Below are 19,163 nucleotides of genomic sequence, written 5' to 3'. Positions count from 1 at the left end.
TAGGAGCAGCAGACTCAGTGGGATCATGCATATACATGACACAGTGAGCCTTTACAATCCTCATTAACATTGACAAAGGGTTGCGGGTGTTAGCTGAAGTACACAGCTAGTCGGCTGAATTGTGGGGCTGCATGACCAGATTAGTGGGAGGACTGAGCCTGTTTTTCCTTGGAGGTTAGGCCTCGCCTTTTTCCTAACGATTCACTCCTTTATCATTTGCAAGCAAAGGGGCTATTAGGTAATGGGTTCTTTAAAACAATAATTAGCAGATGAAGGCAATTGGGAGATAAAGGTAATTTACTCTATTTCCATTTTGACAGTGTTTGACATCAAATGATGCAAATGGAAAAGGCTCAGGTAAACTATGTGTGAAAAGCCTCTAATTTACAGAGTATCCTTGAACTACAAAACTGGCCTGGCCTACCCCTGTGAATGTTATTGTTGTCTTTCAAATTCTAAGCCATTTCTTCAGGATTAAGGATCAGTGAGTCTGTTATATCCCACGGGCACACCAAATCACTAATTGATATTTAGCTGCATATATTAAGATTTCTTCTTTGGGGTATGTTTATAGACTGACACACTAAATACTCTTGATTTCTTGTGTTAGTCAAACTATTTTGTGCAGAAACAAATCTAAACTAGGAGAACTTACCCAAGTCACAGCTTCTATGAAGAGAATTATATTAGGACAGTAAGTCTTCACATGGATTTAAGTAAAAAGGCAACATATTTTAAACTCAAGCAAAAAATAAAGTATTTAAATCAACAATCTTAGTTTAGTGGTTCATTTTTTATTAGATTTTAGGAAACACCTTGTAATATGAACTTGGAGAATCCAGGTTAATCAGTGTTAGGGAGAAGAAAAAAAAAAGACACTTCTTATATTAATTAAAAGGGCTATTGAACATATCCAGCTTTTAGGAGAGAAAATGGAGAGGCAATGTCTGAATAGTTTAATTTCCGTTACATAAAAACACTGTATTTCTTTGTAAAAGGGCTTCCAGAAAGTTGGGAGGTTATGAAAGGGTTAACACTGTGGTCTTCAAGCGAAACCAAAAGCTTTCAAATAAAGAGAAGAAAAACTAATCACACATCTCAGCAGCACTTATTTTTCTAAAAAGAAAAATCCTTGTTTAAACCAATCCCATTTTTGATGGACTAATGCAGGCACTCCTGCCTTGGGTGTGAGGTCTCTTTTCTTTGCTTGTTAATTGGTTGAGACCACCAGAATTTGGAGGACACAGATGTCCCTGATAGTTTGCCTAGGGAACACATTCATGCCCATCTGTTGCAGTCTAGAAGGCTGCTCTTGTATCCACAAGGCCTTCATTTAATTCTTGTCAGAAACTAATGTAAATCCAGTTTACCTCTGAGGTCACAGCCGAGATTTATGCCAATGAGCCCCCACGCAGTTTACACACTGTAGTTGTATAGGACAAAAAAAAGAAAGGCTTTCATGTCAGTGCATATTAACAACATTGCCTGCTTTGGTAGGACCCTGTGATTCAATTTGATTCTAATTTAGTTTATTAAACCAATTTGGAATACCAAAAAACGCTTCTAAAAAATATCCCAGATGTATTAGTATTATGTTGGAAAAATGAGTACATTTTGCTTTTTAACATTTGAAATTGTATTTCATTTCATGTAAAGTGTGACTTTTAAAAAAAAAAAAATATATACATGTAAGCCCTATACAGTTCCATACTTTGTAAGCTGAATTTCACTTTTCAAGACTTTTTTTTTAGTATTTGATTAGAATTATTAGCCTATAAACCTTTTGTTAAGCAAAAAAGTCATGGTCTCATGGTCATCTAATGTGAAAACAACACTTTGGGCGGAAAAAAGACAGCACACTGAGTTTAGTGTTAACACCCAATACACAGCAATTGGTGTGTATTGAACGGGTGCAGTGCAGTTCATGTGATGTTAAAATGTAACGTACACTGTGATCAGTTGAATGCAGTTATAGTACAGTTATACTGCAGTCTAACAACATGCTGAAGTTCATCCTTATTGAATGTTACTGCCCTGCAGTGAAAATGGAACCTCTTTCTTTGGCTTGTTTCTTTGTGATGCAGGCGAGTTGTAAACGTGGGCCTCCTGAGGTGACAGAGGAAGGATCAGTGCACCCCCCTTTTCCCATATAAAGCAGTTTTTTGTGGTCAGTTTATAGGTTTTTCAAACAATTACAGAACCATACAAAGCATATGTAAAATACCAACTAACATCAATGATACAAGCCCAAACAAGGGCTAAAACTAGTCAGTAATTAATCATTCACATTTAATAAGCATTTCTGCCAGATAACTTAATGTTATTGTGAAGTGCTGAACTACAAGTGAGGACGGGTCATGAAAAGGCACAGTTATCTGGTAATGCCCTTCTTGGGAGGAACAAATGCTGTTATTATCTGTTAACATTACAAGGATGAGGAAGTAGGGTAATCTTATTTGGCTGAGACACTCTGCAAGGTTTATAAAAACAAAGCACTGCTTCGACATTTTTAGCCTATCAACACTTCTTTTAGCCTGAGAAATCAATAGATATCTGTGGCTCTTAAATATATGCCTCATTGGTGATGTCAGTTTTTTCTATTTGTTTACATGACAACTAGCAGCAGATCGAATTTTTACCGGCTCTACCAGCCTATGTTTAACTACATTATGACAGTTTACACACAGGGATCCTTGATTACCTTTTGGCTGAGTTATTTTGTGAAGTGAAAGTTGCATTATGGAAGAGAAAGCAGCCTGATTTTTTTTTTTTTTTTTCCTCCTGATGCATCTGTCATGTTTCTTGGTGCACAGTGCAGTGCAGAGCAGAGCACAGCAGATATTTCCATCAGTGGGAGGCTCGTTCGAACAATGGGGAGGGTGTCTTGAATAGAAGCTGTTACAACAATAACCTATAATATTTCTGAATATTTTAGTTTCATTATTTTAGTTTCTACTTTACTAATTGAGTTTCCCATTTCTTAGCAATCACAATTGTTTTAGAATGGGAAATAAACATTCTACTTATTTTACAAAAGTAAAAGGGGTATCAATGTACAATAAATGTATGTTCCTATGAAAACGTTTAAATTGCTGATTACTTTGGAAATTTAGGATATAATATTTGCATTTGTGTTTGATTCATTTTGCATTCCTGTCACTGTCATAACATGTCATGTAAGATAATGTGCAAATGCAAAAATGTCACAGGTAATGCTTTTCTCAACTAAATAACGAAAAGAGTTGTCAACATATATAGATATATATATATATATATATATAATATAAATTATATATATATTATATAGATATATATATATAATATATTTAAATGGACCCAGTCTCAAAAGTTTTTCAAACTTTTTTGTTTGTAGGACCCATTTTTAAAAACAGATTGAATGGGGGCCCCCAGTTGAAAACTGAGGGAAAAGCAAGTCACAGACAAGAAAGAAATAAAAAAAATTGCACTGCAGTAAAAGTAAATATTGGTGACATTCTGTCTGTAAGCATCACCAGATCTGTATTTAACTACTGCAGTGAAAGTTTCCATACATTAAATATATGTGGAGTTCTCTGGGGACTCTCTGTGCAGCCTCTGTGGACCTGAAGGGGTAATATATTTAACATTTGGAGATGTTGACATTTAAGATTAAACTGAGGCTTGGGTACACACCATTTGCTGCCACTTTTTGACCGGCCAAGACTTTTCTTATCAAGCACATATTGTACACTTCAATGATCTAAAAGATTTAAGAGCAGCAGGTGGGAGATCTTGGTTTCACCTTGAACGTAGTGACCTGTTGGGTGGTGAGACTGATAACCAACAGTACTTTATGTAGAAAGTTGAAGAGACAAAAAAAAAAAAAACGATCTCATTGCATCAGTGCCACGTGGTAGCCCATATTTAACCTGTGTTTTTGTGACTATACTGTGCATATGGTGGTCTAAATGTTATATTGCTTTTATCAGATACAATTTCACACATGACTGAGGCTAGGGTCAGATGGCGGTAATGTCTTACCTTGACCTGTGGTGCACTCTGAGCCATCCCAGGAGGCTCTTCTCCATATCCGGTCGCCACAGAAACACTTGTTTTAATCAAATCTCCAGTCACCAGGTGTCACTTGCGCAGAGGTAGGGGGGCCATTAACACGGTAGCTGTAGGTTTTGCAGTAGCTTGGGGATATTTGGAGTTTGGTAGCTAAGATTGTCAGATAAGCATTTACTGACCCCAAACACTATCTCAGAGGTTATATGGAACAATCATGACACTTACTGGAGTGTCACCATTTACGGGATACTTTGGATAAACAGACTCAAGCCAGCAGATATTCCAAGTGTTGCATGTTTCCTTTTTTTGATCCCTCAAATACTGTATTATATAGTGTTAAAGGCTTTTTATCTCTCTAAACGAGTGCATGTTTATAAATCCTGGCTTGGGAACTGTGAAAGCAAAATATAAAGAATTGAACAAGATACAGCAAGTACATTTCTTATAAAAAGAAAACAAAGCACTGAAGTTCATTTTATTTGTTTTGTATGGTTAACTTTTTTGTTTGTCTCCAGCACTAGGGTAAATGCTTTGTGAATAATGCCCATTGCAATTTATATGTTGTTATGCACCTTAGAGTAACATTTTTAGTTTAACTTATTTGTTTATTTATTTTTGTTTAAATTTAGATTTCCTGGTAGACAAAAAATACTGAACGTTTGGTATCATTAAGAATGTATTTATTCCCCCAAACAGAAGTTGCTAAGATACTAAGCTGCTTTTTTTCGAGACCTCTTTTTTTGCTCCAGCTCAAAGTGAAATCATGCAAAACCTTGGGGAATGACTGGTATCTTAGCGCTCTGATTAAGCTGTGCTAATCAGGCAGCGAGACTGGGCATGAAAGTGGCTCATGGACACCAGCAGAGGGTGTCTCTAAAAGGCTAGTTATGTTGCTGCTGGCTCTCAGTGCAGCTCAAGAGTCTCCTTGAGCAGATGTCCTGCAGGTATCTTTTCTACTGCTCATCGATTCATTCAAAAGGGTGAAAAGTGCAGTGAACTTCAACCAGCTCAGTTATTAACTCACAAATTAAAATAAAGAGCCATTTGATGTTGAATGCTTTGATTCTTGTTTGTTTTTCACCTATATAATGGGGTCTTTGAAATCAATAAAAATTGTAATGAAATAAATAAATAATCAATGAATAGGACAGAGCTGCATTATTTGAATTTTCACACCCCACTTGCCATTTCATTTCTAAAGTTATTTTTAAGTACTGATCATATTTGCCCTGAGATCGCACTTACTGAAATGACCCTACCTCTATACTAGGCATTACTGCCGCCTTCAGAAAGGGAATTAAGCCATGTATCAATCCGGATCTGATCATCCCTACCCCAACATTGCAATCCATACAAAACATCTAGCAACTTTTTATAATGTCAAATATAAGTTCCAGTTCGATTTGGTTAATTCTTTAATGTAGCCCCTTTAAGTTGTTGCATCATACAACGTGCAAACACTGCTTTGACACTACTTGTTGTGTTGGATTTAATGATGACAAAAAAAGAAGAAATGCACACCCACTGCTATGCTGTTATTCATTACTATCTTCAAGGGTTAATTTGTGCTGGCTACCCTGGATCCCAGATCAGATATCTTTCATGAAATGAATGATGAATGTCTACTACTGTTCTTAATAACAACAGGGTTGTAGCTCCTGTCCATCAGATTAGTTAAAACCTGAAGATGTTCATCCGATTCTTCAAACGTGAAGATTATATTATGCAAATTAGCATGCAGCTACATTACCAACACCAACAATAAGCCACTACAACCCTGATGGGAGCTAGTGTAAAGCAAGGTCTGCACATTAGGTCTATAATCAAAAATGCTACCCCTCTTCTTTAAATGATAAGATCCGGTACCTTTTAATTTAGAAATGAACCCCTGACTATCACAGAGATACATCATCATCTTCAGCAGGGAGTTGTGTCATTACAGTGTCAATTCTTGTGTATGACAGATATTTTACAATCTGAAATAGTCTTTTTTATATTAATGCTGTGCTGTGAATAAACAACTAAATACATAAAAAAAAAAAAATGTATGAGCGTAGATGCCCTAACCTTCTGTTCTTTTGTTCATGCAGTCATGATATAATAATATAAGCATATAGACACGTTATAGTTGTTTCGAAACCATGTGCAGCGACCACCAAACCCCCTCCAGATGAACTTCTCAGAGGCTGCCATGTATTTTCATATAACAGGACCGTTATCTCACCCTGCTTGAGCCTTACAGATAATGGATGTCCTTGGTTAATCATTCCTGCCCTTTTGTTCACCAGGTAGCACAGCTTCCTTGAAGGATCATCCTCTCTGCCAGTGACCCAAGAGCACGTCTTCCCCTAGATAATTGATCACCGTCGTCAGTGAGCTGACGATTGGCTTGGGGTCGTCAAGAGGCAAGTGTCAGCAGATAAGGAGGCGGCGTCAGACGTGAATAATCGGGGTGGTGGCCATGCTTGAAGGAGTGCAGACAGGCTGCATTAGAGAGCCACCAGAGGAAGAGAAGAGGGACCACAAAAGATGTTGAGGTGAGAGACACAAAGCAAGAGTCAGTGTAGTGCCTCCAGAGTGGCACTAGCTTTCTCCTGCCACACCCTAACTCAACAGCACCTGTACACCCACACACACACACACTCTTTGTGCTTTTCTGAACCCACCTCCCACATCATCTGTCTTCTTGCATGCCCTTTTTTCTTCTTTTCGCAGACAAGGAGTAGAGGAGGGAGCCCTGGATTTATAGCGCATAAATAGGGACCTGTTAAGTTTGGTGGAGGTGGGGGGAGGAAGCAGACTTTGTTAAAGTGAATTGCTGTCAGTTCTAATTACAAGCTCCAATAAACACGAGGGCCAGCACTTCTTCAAAAGTGGGCATGTAGCATGCATCAGGTCCTGAATTAACCAACTGTTGTTGTCCTTTGGCCCATTTTCTTTCCATGAAGAGATTATTAATTACACAGATTATTATTTTTCTCATTAAGAACACTGTTTGTTTTTACACAGTACTAAAGACTTAGCAGTTGAAAACCTGCATCAGTTAATTGTATTTAATGGAAAGCCCTTAAAACAAGCTTTAAAATCATACTAATTTTATTTGTGTAAGTTATCCCCCCATGGAGAAAAATACAGGTCAGTGGTAATCATCACCGTGTGGGGCATATGTAAAAACACCTTCCCCCCAGTTTGGTTGAGCTACCATTAACTTTTGTCATGTAACCTTTTTAGAAACAGTTCCATATATTCTTATTGTAAATTATAACATGCACTGATACATAGTAACTTGCAGACTTGATTCAATCTAAATAAATATTGGGCTTTCTAAATGATCTGTTCTCATTGTCACTTAGCAGCTATTAAGCAGACAGATTACTAACAGATTTGTATATTTTTTCACACTTGATTTAAACAAGACTGATCATTTCCCACTTATGTGTCCATATAAAAAAAAATATATAAATACATTTATTTGATTGCTTTTGTATTACAATTACACATGAACATGTGTTTTTTTTTTTTTTTTTTTTTTTGAAATCCATATTGTGAAATTGTGAAAGATAGAGAGCAAGGTTTTATCAGCCAGGTGACAACAGTTTATGTGTTTGGATTAGACATTTGTAACTGATCCACTTGACATGATTAGTCCAAGGCTGGCAAGGTGCCCATTCAGGGGGTGGGTAAACTGTTTTATTATAAAATATAAAAACATAACCAGTAAAGTGAGAAAAACAAGTAAGAAACAATTCAGGTGGGCTTCAGAGTCCTTAAAATTAACTTCAATTCACTATTTTTCTCTTCTTGCTAGTTTTGTTTTCCTCTCACACAAACGTGTAGAAGGCTTTGATGAATAGGAGCATTGGTCCCATAATTTCTTCTAGACTGGAAATTGGTGCCTGTGGCTATAAAAGCCAATAAAAACACAGTAATCATGCAAAGCTACTCAGCCCCTACAGTAGAAAGAGGGATGGGAATGCAGAAAGCAGGAGAGACTTGGAGACAGTTTGAAATGTTTTGGCGGTGGCATGGAGGTCTCGTTTACAGTTATTAGCCACTCTTTGTTTCAGCCTAAGAAGGTGAAGTGTCTCGATAACAGACATTCATGAATGCCCTGACAATCCTGTTAAGGCCCTGGCAAGCAGGCTCTTGAACCCACTAAATCAAGCCGCACTTTCTTCTGCCTCTGCCTCTGAAGTGACATGCACACCCCCGCCGCTCATAATCAATTTCGTTTCAGATAAGGTGAATCAGCAGTCCCAGCAATCACTAAATTAGGCACGGATCTTCAGGTAATACTCTTCAGGAAATGGCTGATCAGATTGGAAATTTCTCCGGCTGCATCCCCCCAGGCCCACTGAAGTGACCCAGTGAACTTGAGTAGAAAGAAGAGAGGAAAGAAAGAGACACGCGTGGTTGCCATGCTGTTGTGTTCCACTGGAGGGCATAGATTGCATTGTTAAGATATATTATTATTGCATGCTGTAAGTCTTGCTAGTTCAGATGTATTGTACATGCTCTTAGCTTGTGCTTCAGTTTATAAAGTTTTTACAATCATTACAGCTGTGTCAAAAGGACTATGTATTTACAGTATACCATGCTGTAAGAAGATCGTTAGTTCAAGTATAGGAATGCAGGACATTTGGATCTGACTTTAACAAGAGAGGACAAAAGATTTCAATAATTATTAGTTCTTTTTTGTCCATCTGTATTCATAAAATGATAATGTTTGACCATCATATTTGCTTAGTGCCAGACAAAAATTCAAACATGTACAATATCACTTTAAAGAGGAATTATTGACACATCCATAGTGATCTGTGCATATAAAATATGGCTTTTGATTAATCTGTATCCGTGTTGTCATGAATGTTTATCTTTTTTTAATGTAACCTATTAGAAATTTTTAAAAAATCCCTTTGATTTGTTGACGTCCTTTCCCATGCTTGAACTGTACCATTAGACCATTTCACATATTAAGTAGCAAGAGAATGGAGCCCATGAACACACTACCTGTCATGCCGCAGTCTGCAGTGTAAATTCCATTGTTTTGTGTTTTGACATGCTGTTGTACTTAAAATCCTTTTTTTTCTGCAACCGTTTCCTTTGTTCCATTTCTGCTTTGGTTTTTCATGCACAGATAGTCATTTGAGAAGTTTCACTTCCTTTTAGAATTCCTTTTAATGGCTGATTGCTCCAGTTTACCTGGAAGGCATAGACCCGAACGGCATCCGATGACAGAAGAACTATCATTATTACTCTTTTGGCAGGAGCGAACAGCTTGGAATGATCCAAGAGAAGGACGCAGGTTTCACAGGTTAGGTGCCACATCATAACAACAGTCTGCAAGGTGGCTTTAGTCTGCTCGGGGTTCATAATATGAACTTTGCCCTCTGCAGCTTCACTCCTGGCTGGTTTGAGGACCGTGCTTGAAGAGGCAAAGGAAATGAAGTGGCCCTTTGTACCGGAGAGGTGGTAATACAAACAAGCTGTATGCACAGAAGACAAAACAAACCTGAAAGATATGATCAGTGGAAGGCTACGCAAGCTACTGGTATGAGCAAATCCACTTGCTATTTACCCCCCCCCCCCCCAAAAAAAAGAGCTTGTACTCTGAAAGCACCTCAAGTTTCATTTAATTAGATCCCATTCCTGAAGCATTAGCGTTGAGCAACTGCAGCAGTTTCTCAAAACTATTCATACACTGATTATTTGGCTGCTAGTTTTTTCAATTAGAAACAAGATTCTGTTGTAAGTAATGCTTGAATAGATTAGTGAGCTACCCCTTATTAGAAACTTGACATTCACATTTTAAGCAAGCAAAACAGAACAAAGTCTGTAGTTAAAACATACTTGTTGTTTATTTGGGTCTGTTCAGTCATCTTGACAGCATCTAGATGCAACTCTGTGTAAATGTTGTTGGTGCCCCATCCAGGATTTATTATTATCATCACTAAATACAATAAAAAAAAAAAAAATTAAAAAATGTAAAAGCTGTGGAAAGAGTAGGTTTACCAACTAAATTAAAAACTAGGACCTTAAAACTGTAATCAGAGGATGCATTTAAAATTAATTTCAGGTTTTACCCACTTTGTTCTTGCCCTGTAGTCATCGCTTAAGTATATTAGACTATTCAATTTATTGTTTGTGCCTAAATAGCCCTGCCATTTCTTTCTTTTACTTTTCCACTTTGTTTATCTTTTATTCATTCTTCGCTCTTCATCACTTTTCTCTTCCTCCGCCAGATTATCATTTGAGCTGTTGATCAGTGGTGTTTTCCCAAATAGTTGTTGTGTCAAAAAATGAATAGTCTAGATTACTGTAGCTCCCATTTTCCTGAATATGGTTCCTGTATTCGATATTAATGATTTTCTTCATGTACACTATAGAAATTGGACTATGGAACAATGGTCAAAGGTTCCTTGGACTGTTGGTGGATGGATATCGAACCTATGCCTTCTGCCTGTTCTCTTGTCAATTCAACGCTTGCCTTCTTTCGATTCCTTAAGAATATTATCTTCTAGTATTTCTCATCCTTGTTAGACAGATTTTTGGTTCTTCCAGTCCTGGGTTTGTCAATTGCAGATGATGTTTCTCTGTACTTATTGATTATGCTTTGAGTAGCACACCTTGAAAATCGAGTGAAGCTATTTCAATCAATATTGTTCCTTCCAAGTCAAGGTTGTTATAATAGTAGAAAACACTAGAGGAGCCTTTGAGTAAATTGTTGATGCTCATAATGCATCAGAGTAGAAAAATGCAACATGTCGATTTTTGCACAGCAGTGTAATCCAGGGCTCATAATGGAACGTAAAACAAGCAATGTGATTGGGTGAGTAAGTTTCCAGTATATTGGATGGATAAGGACAGTTGGAGATGTGTCACATATTCAAAATTATTGCGCTGTCTCACAGAATTTAAGCTAAATATCAGTAGCCTTCTTGCTAACACTCACTTACAAATGTACAGCAGTGATTATGTAACCAATTACCTACAAAAAATCCCAAAGTAGTAAGTAGACATGCCAGTTTGGATGAAGAACAATTAAATGAACTGGAAGATAGCAAAACAGAAACAAATACCAAAAAAAAGAAATGCTCACTCACCACGACTTTGTCATTTTAAATAATATATTTTTAGCGGTTTGTAAACACTAAAGAAAAACACAAAAAGACACTTGTACATAAATTATCCACCCTCTCTGACACAGATCTTGAAAAAAATTACTGAAATCCGAGATGTTGTTGTATTTATTTTTATTCCTCCCGTCTGTTCAGCTCAGTGTGTCTGCAATGTCAGTGACAAGGGAAAGAAAATAACTCAGTGCTGTCTCAACTCCACCCCCTGGTCTATCTTTTCCAATGGCAATGTGCACACTATCAAAAAATATTTACTTTCTTTAACATGTTTTAGTTTAATGAATTTACTCATCTAAACTTGGTGTGTATTTCAGTTATACAGGGGACTACTTTATTTGGCGTAAGGATATTTAATAAAAACACTACAATTTTTTTGCCTTTAACATGATTTATGCTTTTTTCCCCTTCAAATCCACTGTTTTACTTGAATTATAAATGCAATAAGGCCCCGAGGTGTCCGTATATTCGATATACGGACGCCCAGCTGGGCCTTATTGCATAAATATAACATGCTTATGTTAAACTGTCATATTACTCATGCCAGAAATATGTACATATTTAGTGCTAAAAATATCCATTACATACGAAGTTTGATTGTTGAGGCCAGTATAACAGCTACAAGTGAATGTGGATTAAAATGGAATTTAACAACTTATTATTTGTGAGTGATGAATGTAGTAAGATACTTTAAGGCCACTGTTTGGTGACCATGTTGGGAATTAAGCTAAACTGAGCCAAAGATGTTTGCTTTTTAGTGTTTTGACAGACTCCTCTGTCTTATTATTTATTTATTTATCTTTGTATTTATTATTCTACTGAATAATAGCAAAACTCTGATTTAAGGACATTTGTATTTTATTTAAGTAGCACACACATTTTAGATGTTGTTGATTAAGTATTTCCTTGTGCAGGGTTAAAATCTACTTGTATCAAGGCTTTACCTTTTTTAATAAAAATAAAAAAAAAATATGCAAAAACTACTTAAAATTATTAAAACATTTTTGTAGTAAAGAAAATTCATTAAAAAAAGATCCCGATTTAATCTTCTCACTTAAACAAACAGCATATACTTTTCTTGTGTAATTTCACAGTAGCATATCTATACTCATGCATAAAAGGAAATACATAATACATGAAGATAATCTATAACAAATGACTTAAAAATAACAGAATTTCACTTTGAAAGTAAACATCCCCATTCTGGTTATTATAAAAACAGATTTCATATTTTCAAATTACAATGGGTGAAAAATTAAAACAAACCAAAAAATGTAACGGGTACACCCCAAAAAAATAATGGCTTTACCTTTTTCTTCCTTGTGAAAGAAAGCAGAGTATTTGTGGGCCCAGACAGGAATTTATGGTAGAGGCCGACCTCCCTAACAAAGCGACACAAAGCTTTATAACTTTACAGAGTTTGTCGGCTTTCTCCCAGAAGAAACACCTGCAGTAAACTCCCCAAGAAACCTGTGTAGATGAGAGATTAATGTGGCTGTAATAGCAGAGACGTGTTTTTGGTATTATGCCTTCTCCCCAGGTAGACAGCCCTTTTTCGAGATGATACCAATTATTTATTGCTGAAACATCTGTTGATAACTGCAGCTGCCCCTGTGAAACAAAGCATATCATGGGGTCACACGCCATAGGAACCCAAAATCCTGCCTCATGCTAGCTTAGACCATTCACTGATACTCTCAGTCTATAGGTTACCATCTTCTGAAATGTTTCATCCTGCTGGCAAAATTACTTTGTCAACCCTGCTGCAGACCTTCAGATCGGCTTTGAACTATTATTTAGCCTCTGTTGGTAATTTATATTCATATTATTGTATTCAGAATAAGGAACGCTATTTTGATACAACAGGCACTGAAGGTTGACATTAGATGTGCACCAATGCTTCACTTTTGATGAAGCAGGAAATTTATGGAGAAATTACTTTATAGGCATATTATAGATATACACAGAAACCTTAACTGCTAACCTTTTTACTTTAATAGGGCCTATTTAATAAGGCAGAGGTAAAATTCCAGAGAGGAATAACATAATTTTAACAGTATGAAACTACCAACAGAATTGAACTCCTCCTTCCTATAATAAAGTTAATAATCATGCATTAATAATCATGTGGTGGGTGAATGCCTGTAGCATTTTTGTCATTTAATTATGAAACTAATAAATGTTACACAGCAGATGTGCTAAACGAAATTAAGATATCGGTTTTCTGACACATCTGTTTGAAAGTAATAGTGCCTGAGCGAAGATTAAATTAAAGGCAGGGCCTATGTGTGAAAAATGTGTTTTCAGCTACGACAAATTGTTCACTTAAATTTGTAAGCTTATTGTTATCATTTATTTAGATATTTATTTATTTTTACCTGGTGTGCTACATTTTAGATTCCACAATATTTTGTCACAATGCTTCTGTTTATTTAGCTCCAGGTGGAAAATTAACTTAAACAGTACATTAAAGTATGTGGTTTTGGAGCTTTACATACGATAGATACGTTTTCCTAGCAGCTGCGAGATTTTGTTAGAATTAGTTTCACATTCTTTATTGCCTTATATTTCAATACTAATTTAATGGCACACAGAGAATCTGAAATGTATCCGTGAGCTCTGTTTGCAACTGTAATTCCTGTGCCATCTCAAACTGATTGTGTTGCGATTTTCCATTTACTAACTCACAGTTACTGAAATCACAATTACACATGCCTAGCGGTCATTTCTAAAACCACCTCACTTCACTTTTCTCTGCAAAAAAAAGAAAAAGAACCACTACAATATTGCTTCTAAAGGTAATGGTCCAGCAGTGCACACAGAGCCTATGTTAAATATTTGGCATGCATAGATATTTTAGTGTAAGCTGAATTGATTCAATATTTGCTCAAATTAACCTAAACTTGTAATGTACTTATTTGTTTTTAAATGCACTCTATATGCCACTGTAATTCTAATGTCCATCAAGTCCTGTAGGCTGTCTTCTTTGATTCTCTGTTTATTCTACATACAAACCCCCAAGAGCACACACAGTTAAGACCAGGGCAGTAACAAGTGTAGCTAGCACCTTAGAAACACCAGGGGCTTCACTTGATGTTTAACAATTTGGAAAACATATATACCTGATGTGAAAATCAACACTGTAGTTATTATTATTATTATTATTATTATTATTATTATTATTAGCAAAACGCAATAATTGAATTACGAATGATAGGGTAATAAGCTTTTTTTTTTTTTTTTTTTCAAGATTCTTAACATGCAGTCATAAAAGAGAGAGGCTTTAGATAACTCTGTGGAGGCACAATGTCCACTAAGGCCCAGTGAACAGTTTTTTTTTGCCTGCTACTGTAACAAAAGACTACATCCTGGAACTTTGGTTGTGGTGTGAGAACCACCTCTGGTGCTTTGTTGCCTGTACTTCATGGCTTAGGAATGAAGTTTAGAGCTACTATTTGTCATAAGAGAGTCAAAATCCACCTTGACCCTGCACTAAAATAAAGATTGAAGGCAATATTGAAGGGCATCATCAAGGATTTGGGGATTTCTCAGTTGGTTTAAATGGCAATGGCTTCTTTGTATATATATCATAGATTTATCAGTGTATGAAAGTGTGTGAATCACAAGGGATAACCCTATCTAAATAATTTCAGTGACAGCATTTGGATTAGTTTCATTAGCTCATTTTTTTGAAGAAAAGATAAAATGTTGATTGTGTTGGAAAAATATGTATGATTTGTTTATACATTATTGTGTAGTTTATTTTATTCTCTGCGTTGTTCCACTAATCCTGTTATTTTGTTCAGCTTTTTTTTTTTCTTTACTCCTGTTTAAATACTGCAGATATTCTGCTTTCAAGATCATTTTGATGGACAAGACTTTAAAGCGAAAGTGACTTGTTCTTTTTTTGCGTTACAACATTAATAGTATTTAATTGGGGTTATAATAAATGATTAGAATGCTGGTTCTTGAGTAAATAGAAGGTTCAGTCACAAAAAATGGAAAGTTGAAAGGGAGGCAAGTGGATATTATGACAGCAGCAGATTTCCAGAGCTGGAGAGGTGAAGTGTTAGACTAATACCCCAGAGAAAGAGCAAGAGAGTTGTTATCTTGTCCAGAGGATTATTGAGTCATTTTGCCTGTGCCCCATCGTGTGTACAGTGATTTCTGAGGCTTGTCTGAGAGGTTAATGTTTTTTGGCACTAGACATCCAGTCCTCATCAGAAGTGGTGATGTTGCCCTACATTGATGGCAACATATTGTCAGAACACCTGCTGGTCAATGATTAACGTTGTCGTGGGGATTTAATTATTGTCCTGTTACGCTACTAAAGCTTTGGGATTCCTTTCTGTGTTTTGTTTTATAAGCCTTGTTTAATTGCTTTGTTAATGTTTAAAGGAGTCTGCTTTTTTTTTTTTTTTTTTTTGGTGAGCCTTTCATTTATTTTATTTTTAACAAATACAAAAAAGCAAGAAAGAAATCTTGAATCTGAAAGTTCATGTATTTTCTCTTTGCTTTTAGATAAAGGTTGTAGTGTCTTTCTGCCCACACAGTTTTTTTGTTAAACAGATTCTAAAGGTAATGGAACGCTCCTTTTCCAATGATACCGTGTGTCTGAGCAGAGAAGACATTTGCAATTTAATGTTTGACAGTTGTTTACCTTTAGCTTTTCTGGCCATGTATATTAAAGAAATGTTTTGATTCTGATAATGGAGTATAAAATTGCTTTGATGTATTAAAAAAAAATACACCACTGCTTTATGACCAGAATGATTTATTTATTCTGTAGCGACATTCAATGAAATTTCCTAAAAAAAATACCAAACTCTTGTGACTGGCATTTTTGTAAATGCTTATTTGAAAACACTTCGTAGTATCTCTTGAAAATCTAATAAAATGGCATCATAGATGAGGGAAGTAATGGTGTGTATTTTAGTGTTATGTTATTTTAAGTTATCTTACTTTGCTTGGATTGAATGTGCACTGTTCAGCAGAGATGTAACCCTGTATATATAAAAATGAACGGCCACGCTTTATTTTAAGGGCCTGTTTTTTTAGTTTATTAACTGTTAACAAACATTGTTAATTTTCAGTATAGGGTTAGGGTTAATAAAAAAGATTTAAACATTACTACAGTAACAATTTGAACCAATTTCAAGCATATGATCGACTAGGTATTGATCATCCGTAGGGCTCACGTGCTTGATTGATCATCCATAGGGCTCTGGTGTTTGCAGTTTTAGCTGGCCTATTATATACTATTAACTAACTGTTAACAGAAAATAAATAATGTACATTAACATGTACCTGTTTGTTAACAGTTAATAAACAAACAAACAAAAAAGTCTCTTAAAATAAAGCGTGACCCAATTAACAGTTAACTTTAATATATTTGCATATATTTCTATTGTTAAAAACTAGGGTGTAGGTAAACTTTACGATACTATGCAATTGTACTTGTTTTCCTTGTGAACTATTTCAGTTCATTTTGATGCAAAATATTATCACATTAATCTGGCACATGAATAACTAGCAAAAAGTGAGGGCAGTTTTGCACAAGATAATTTTTTTTTTAAAAAGTTGCTGAACAAATGTCTTTTCTGTTGATATTTAAAAAGCCAACTTTGTTTCTAGCTATGTTAAAAAATTTTTTTTTTAAAAAGCTAAATTAAAATTGGATTGGAAGTCCACAGTGAGTTTTACTGAAACGCAGTGCACTTTGTACATTGCTATGAGATTTAAGCCTTTGATTCAGGATTCTCTGCAGTCACACTTCTCCCTTTTGAACTTGTTTTTTTTTTTTTTTGCTTTCTTTCTTTCCTGAGGAATGTGTAGTGTAAAGTTTTGCAGCTGCAAGGTTCTAAGCACTTAGAAAATAGGGTGCTTAATTTAGATTTTTTCACAATGCTATTGAAGTGCTTATTTTCCTCCTGAGGAGACACACACAGATGCAAACTTCTGTAAACACTCTAGAAATGAATTCAGCAAGTTTGGCCTCCCAGCAGTGCTCGATGGCTGACAGAAAAATGTCTAATTAGCGCAAGTGGGAATAATAGGGCCACTTGGATTCCTTCCACCCTTCTTGAGGTCTTCTTTTCCTAACTGCTCAAAGGCCCTTTTGTCTGACGAATCGCCCTCTTTTAGGGCTTTGTGCTTGGATTGATAGAGGCTTGAAGGGAGAATAAGTTCTATTCCTCTTTTGAGCCGTTTATATGTTTACTGGATATGTGGTACATTGTTCATGGTTTAAGTGCTTATCCTTGGTTTTATTTATTTGTTTACAGATCAAAATAATGGCAGGGTAATCCATCTCCCCATAGCAAATAAAAAGAACAGATTGAATTTCCCCCTAGATACGTATATATAAATGAATGAAAAGGTTTTTTTGGTTATTTTTTTTTTTGGATGTACACAAAAGGTTTCAATGGTTAAAAAATGATTTATTTAAGGATGTTTCGGAGAAGTCCTTCTTCAGCTGTGTAGAAAGAAAAATAAAATGCAGTCAACTTGTTATTTTTCAAGAATTATGTGGAGGATCTCATGATTATCAGAACTAATACCACATGCTTGGGTATTTATAGTGTGGGATACATTTGTGTTATTTTACTGCAGTCCAGTGGTGTACTTCTGAAATCCAGGATGGAGCTACGCTTCGGTAGTTCGAACAATACTGCTGCCTGTACTGTGCTTTAAAATGTCTGAAGTAATTTCAAAGTTCTATTTTTGTTTTGGTATGGACTCCAATTTTCCTTGACAACGAGCTTAGTCAAGAAATGCCAGTTACCGATCTGCCTCCTTATCTGAACCTCCTGTAGCCCCTTCATTAACAATGGTAATGGCAGGAAACAACAGAGAGGTTGCAAGTGGACAGACTGAGCTCAAGGTTCTATCTAAAATGATAGTTGTGAAGAGGCCATAAACAGGGTTTAAAATGAATCTACTTCAAAGCATAGTCTGACAAGGAAATTAAAGATTACTGGTAAAATAATCCCTGAATTCATCCATCCATTATCAATAACCGCTTAATCCCTTTACAGGGTTGTGGTGAGCCGGAGCCTAACCTGGCATACACAGGGCGCAAGGCAGGACTACACCCTGGACGGGACGCCAGTCCATCACAGGGCACTACACACACACTCAGGGCAATTTAGAGTGACCAATCAACCTGACCAGCATGTCTTTGGACTGTGGTAGGAAACCGTACCACGAGAAATCCCACGCAAACACGGGGAGAACATGCAAACTCCATACACATACACCCCCTAGGCAGCAACGCTAACCACTATGCCACTGTGCCACCCATTGAATTCATTAATTTAATATAAAAAATGCACCTTTTATTGCTGTTTATTTCAAATATACAGTTGTGGGATAAACTTTGGGATAATACTGAATAATTGTTTGTGACAAAGTTTTTATTTGCCTTAGGAGGATGTCCTTACATAAACAACTTGCCCCTATTGGCACTCATGATTTACTTGGACATCCCCCTATCGGTGAATAAAAACTGTACCATGAACAATCATTCACTTGAACTGGTGGACCTAATACTTGCAAAAACAAGCAGAGCAGCTCTTGTACAATATCCAAAGTAATTGGTTCCTGGTGTCAATCGGATATGTGAAAATATCGTATCTAAGAGTTATTATACTACATCATAGCTGTTTTATCAACATCAGGGCATTATAAATTAACAGTGCCAGCTACATCAGTGTGTCTAAAATACCAAAGTACGGTACTACATATATACTATACAAAGACCCATAATAAAATGGGCATTGGTAGGGTTACCATATTTCTAGAGTAAAAAAGCCGAAGACATAACTTAGTGAAATGTTTAACCTCTTGCTATTGGCCGTACCTGGTACGTTCTCAAAAAACGCTCGCTCAGTGCTTCCTAACGTACCAGGTACGTCCTAATTCAAAATACCGTATTACTTCAATTTGGCGCCGCCCTCATACTAAAGACGCCCTTGTATT

The sequence above is a fragment of the Polyodon spathula genome, chromosome 2, assembly GCF_017654505.1.
Source record: "Polyodon spathula isolate WHYD16114869_AA chromosome 2, ASM1765450v1, whole genome shotgun sequence".
Taxonomy (NCBI): domain Eukaryota; kingdom Metazoa; phylum Chordata; class Actinopteri; order Acipenseriformes; family Polyodontidae; genus Polyodon; species Polyodon spathula.
The sequence above is the reverse complement of the archived record's forward strand: the minus strand, read 5'-3'. Positions refer to the sequence as shown.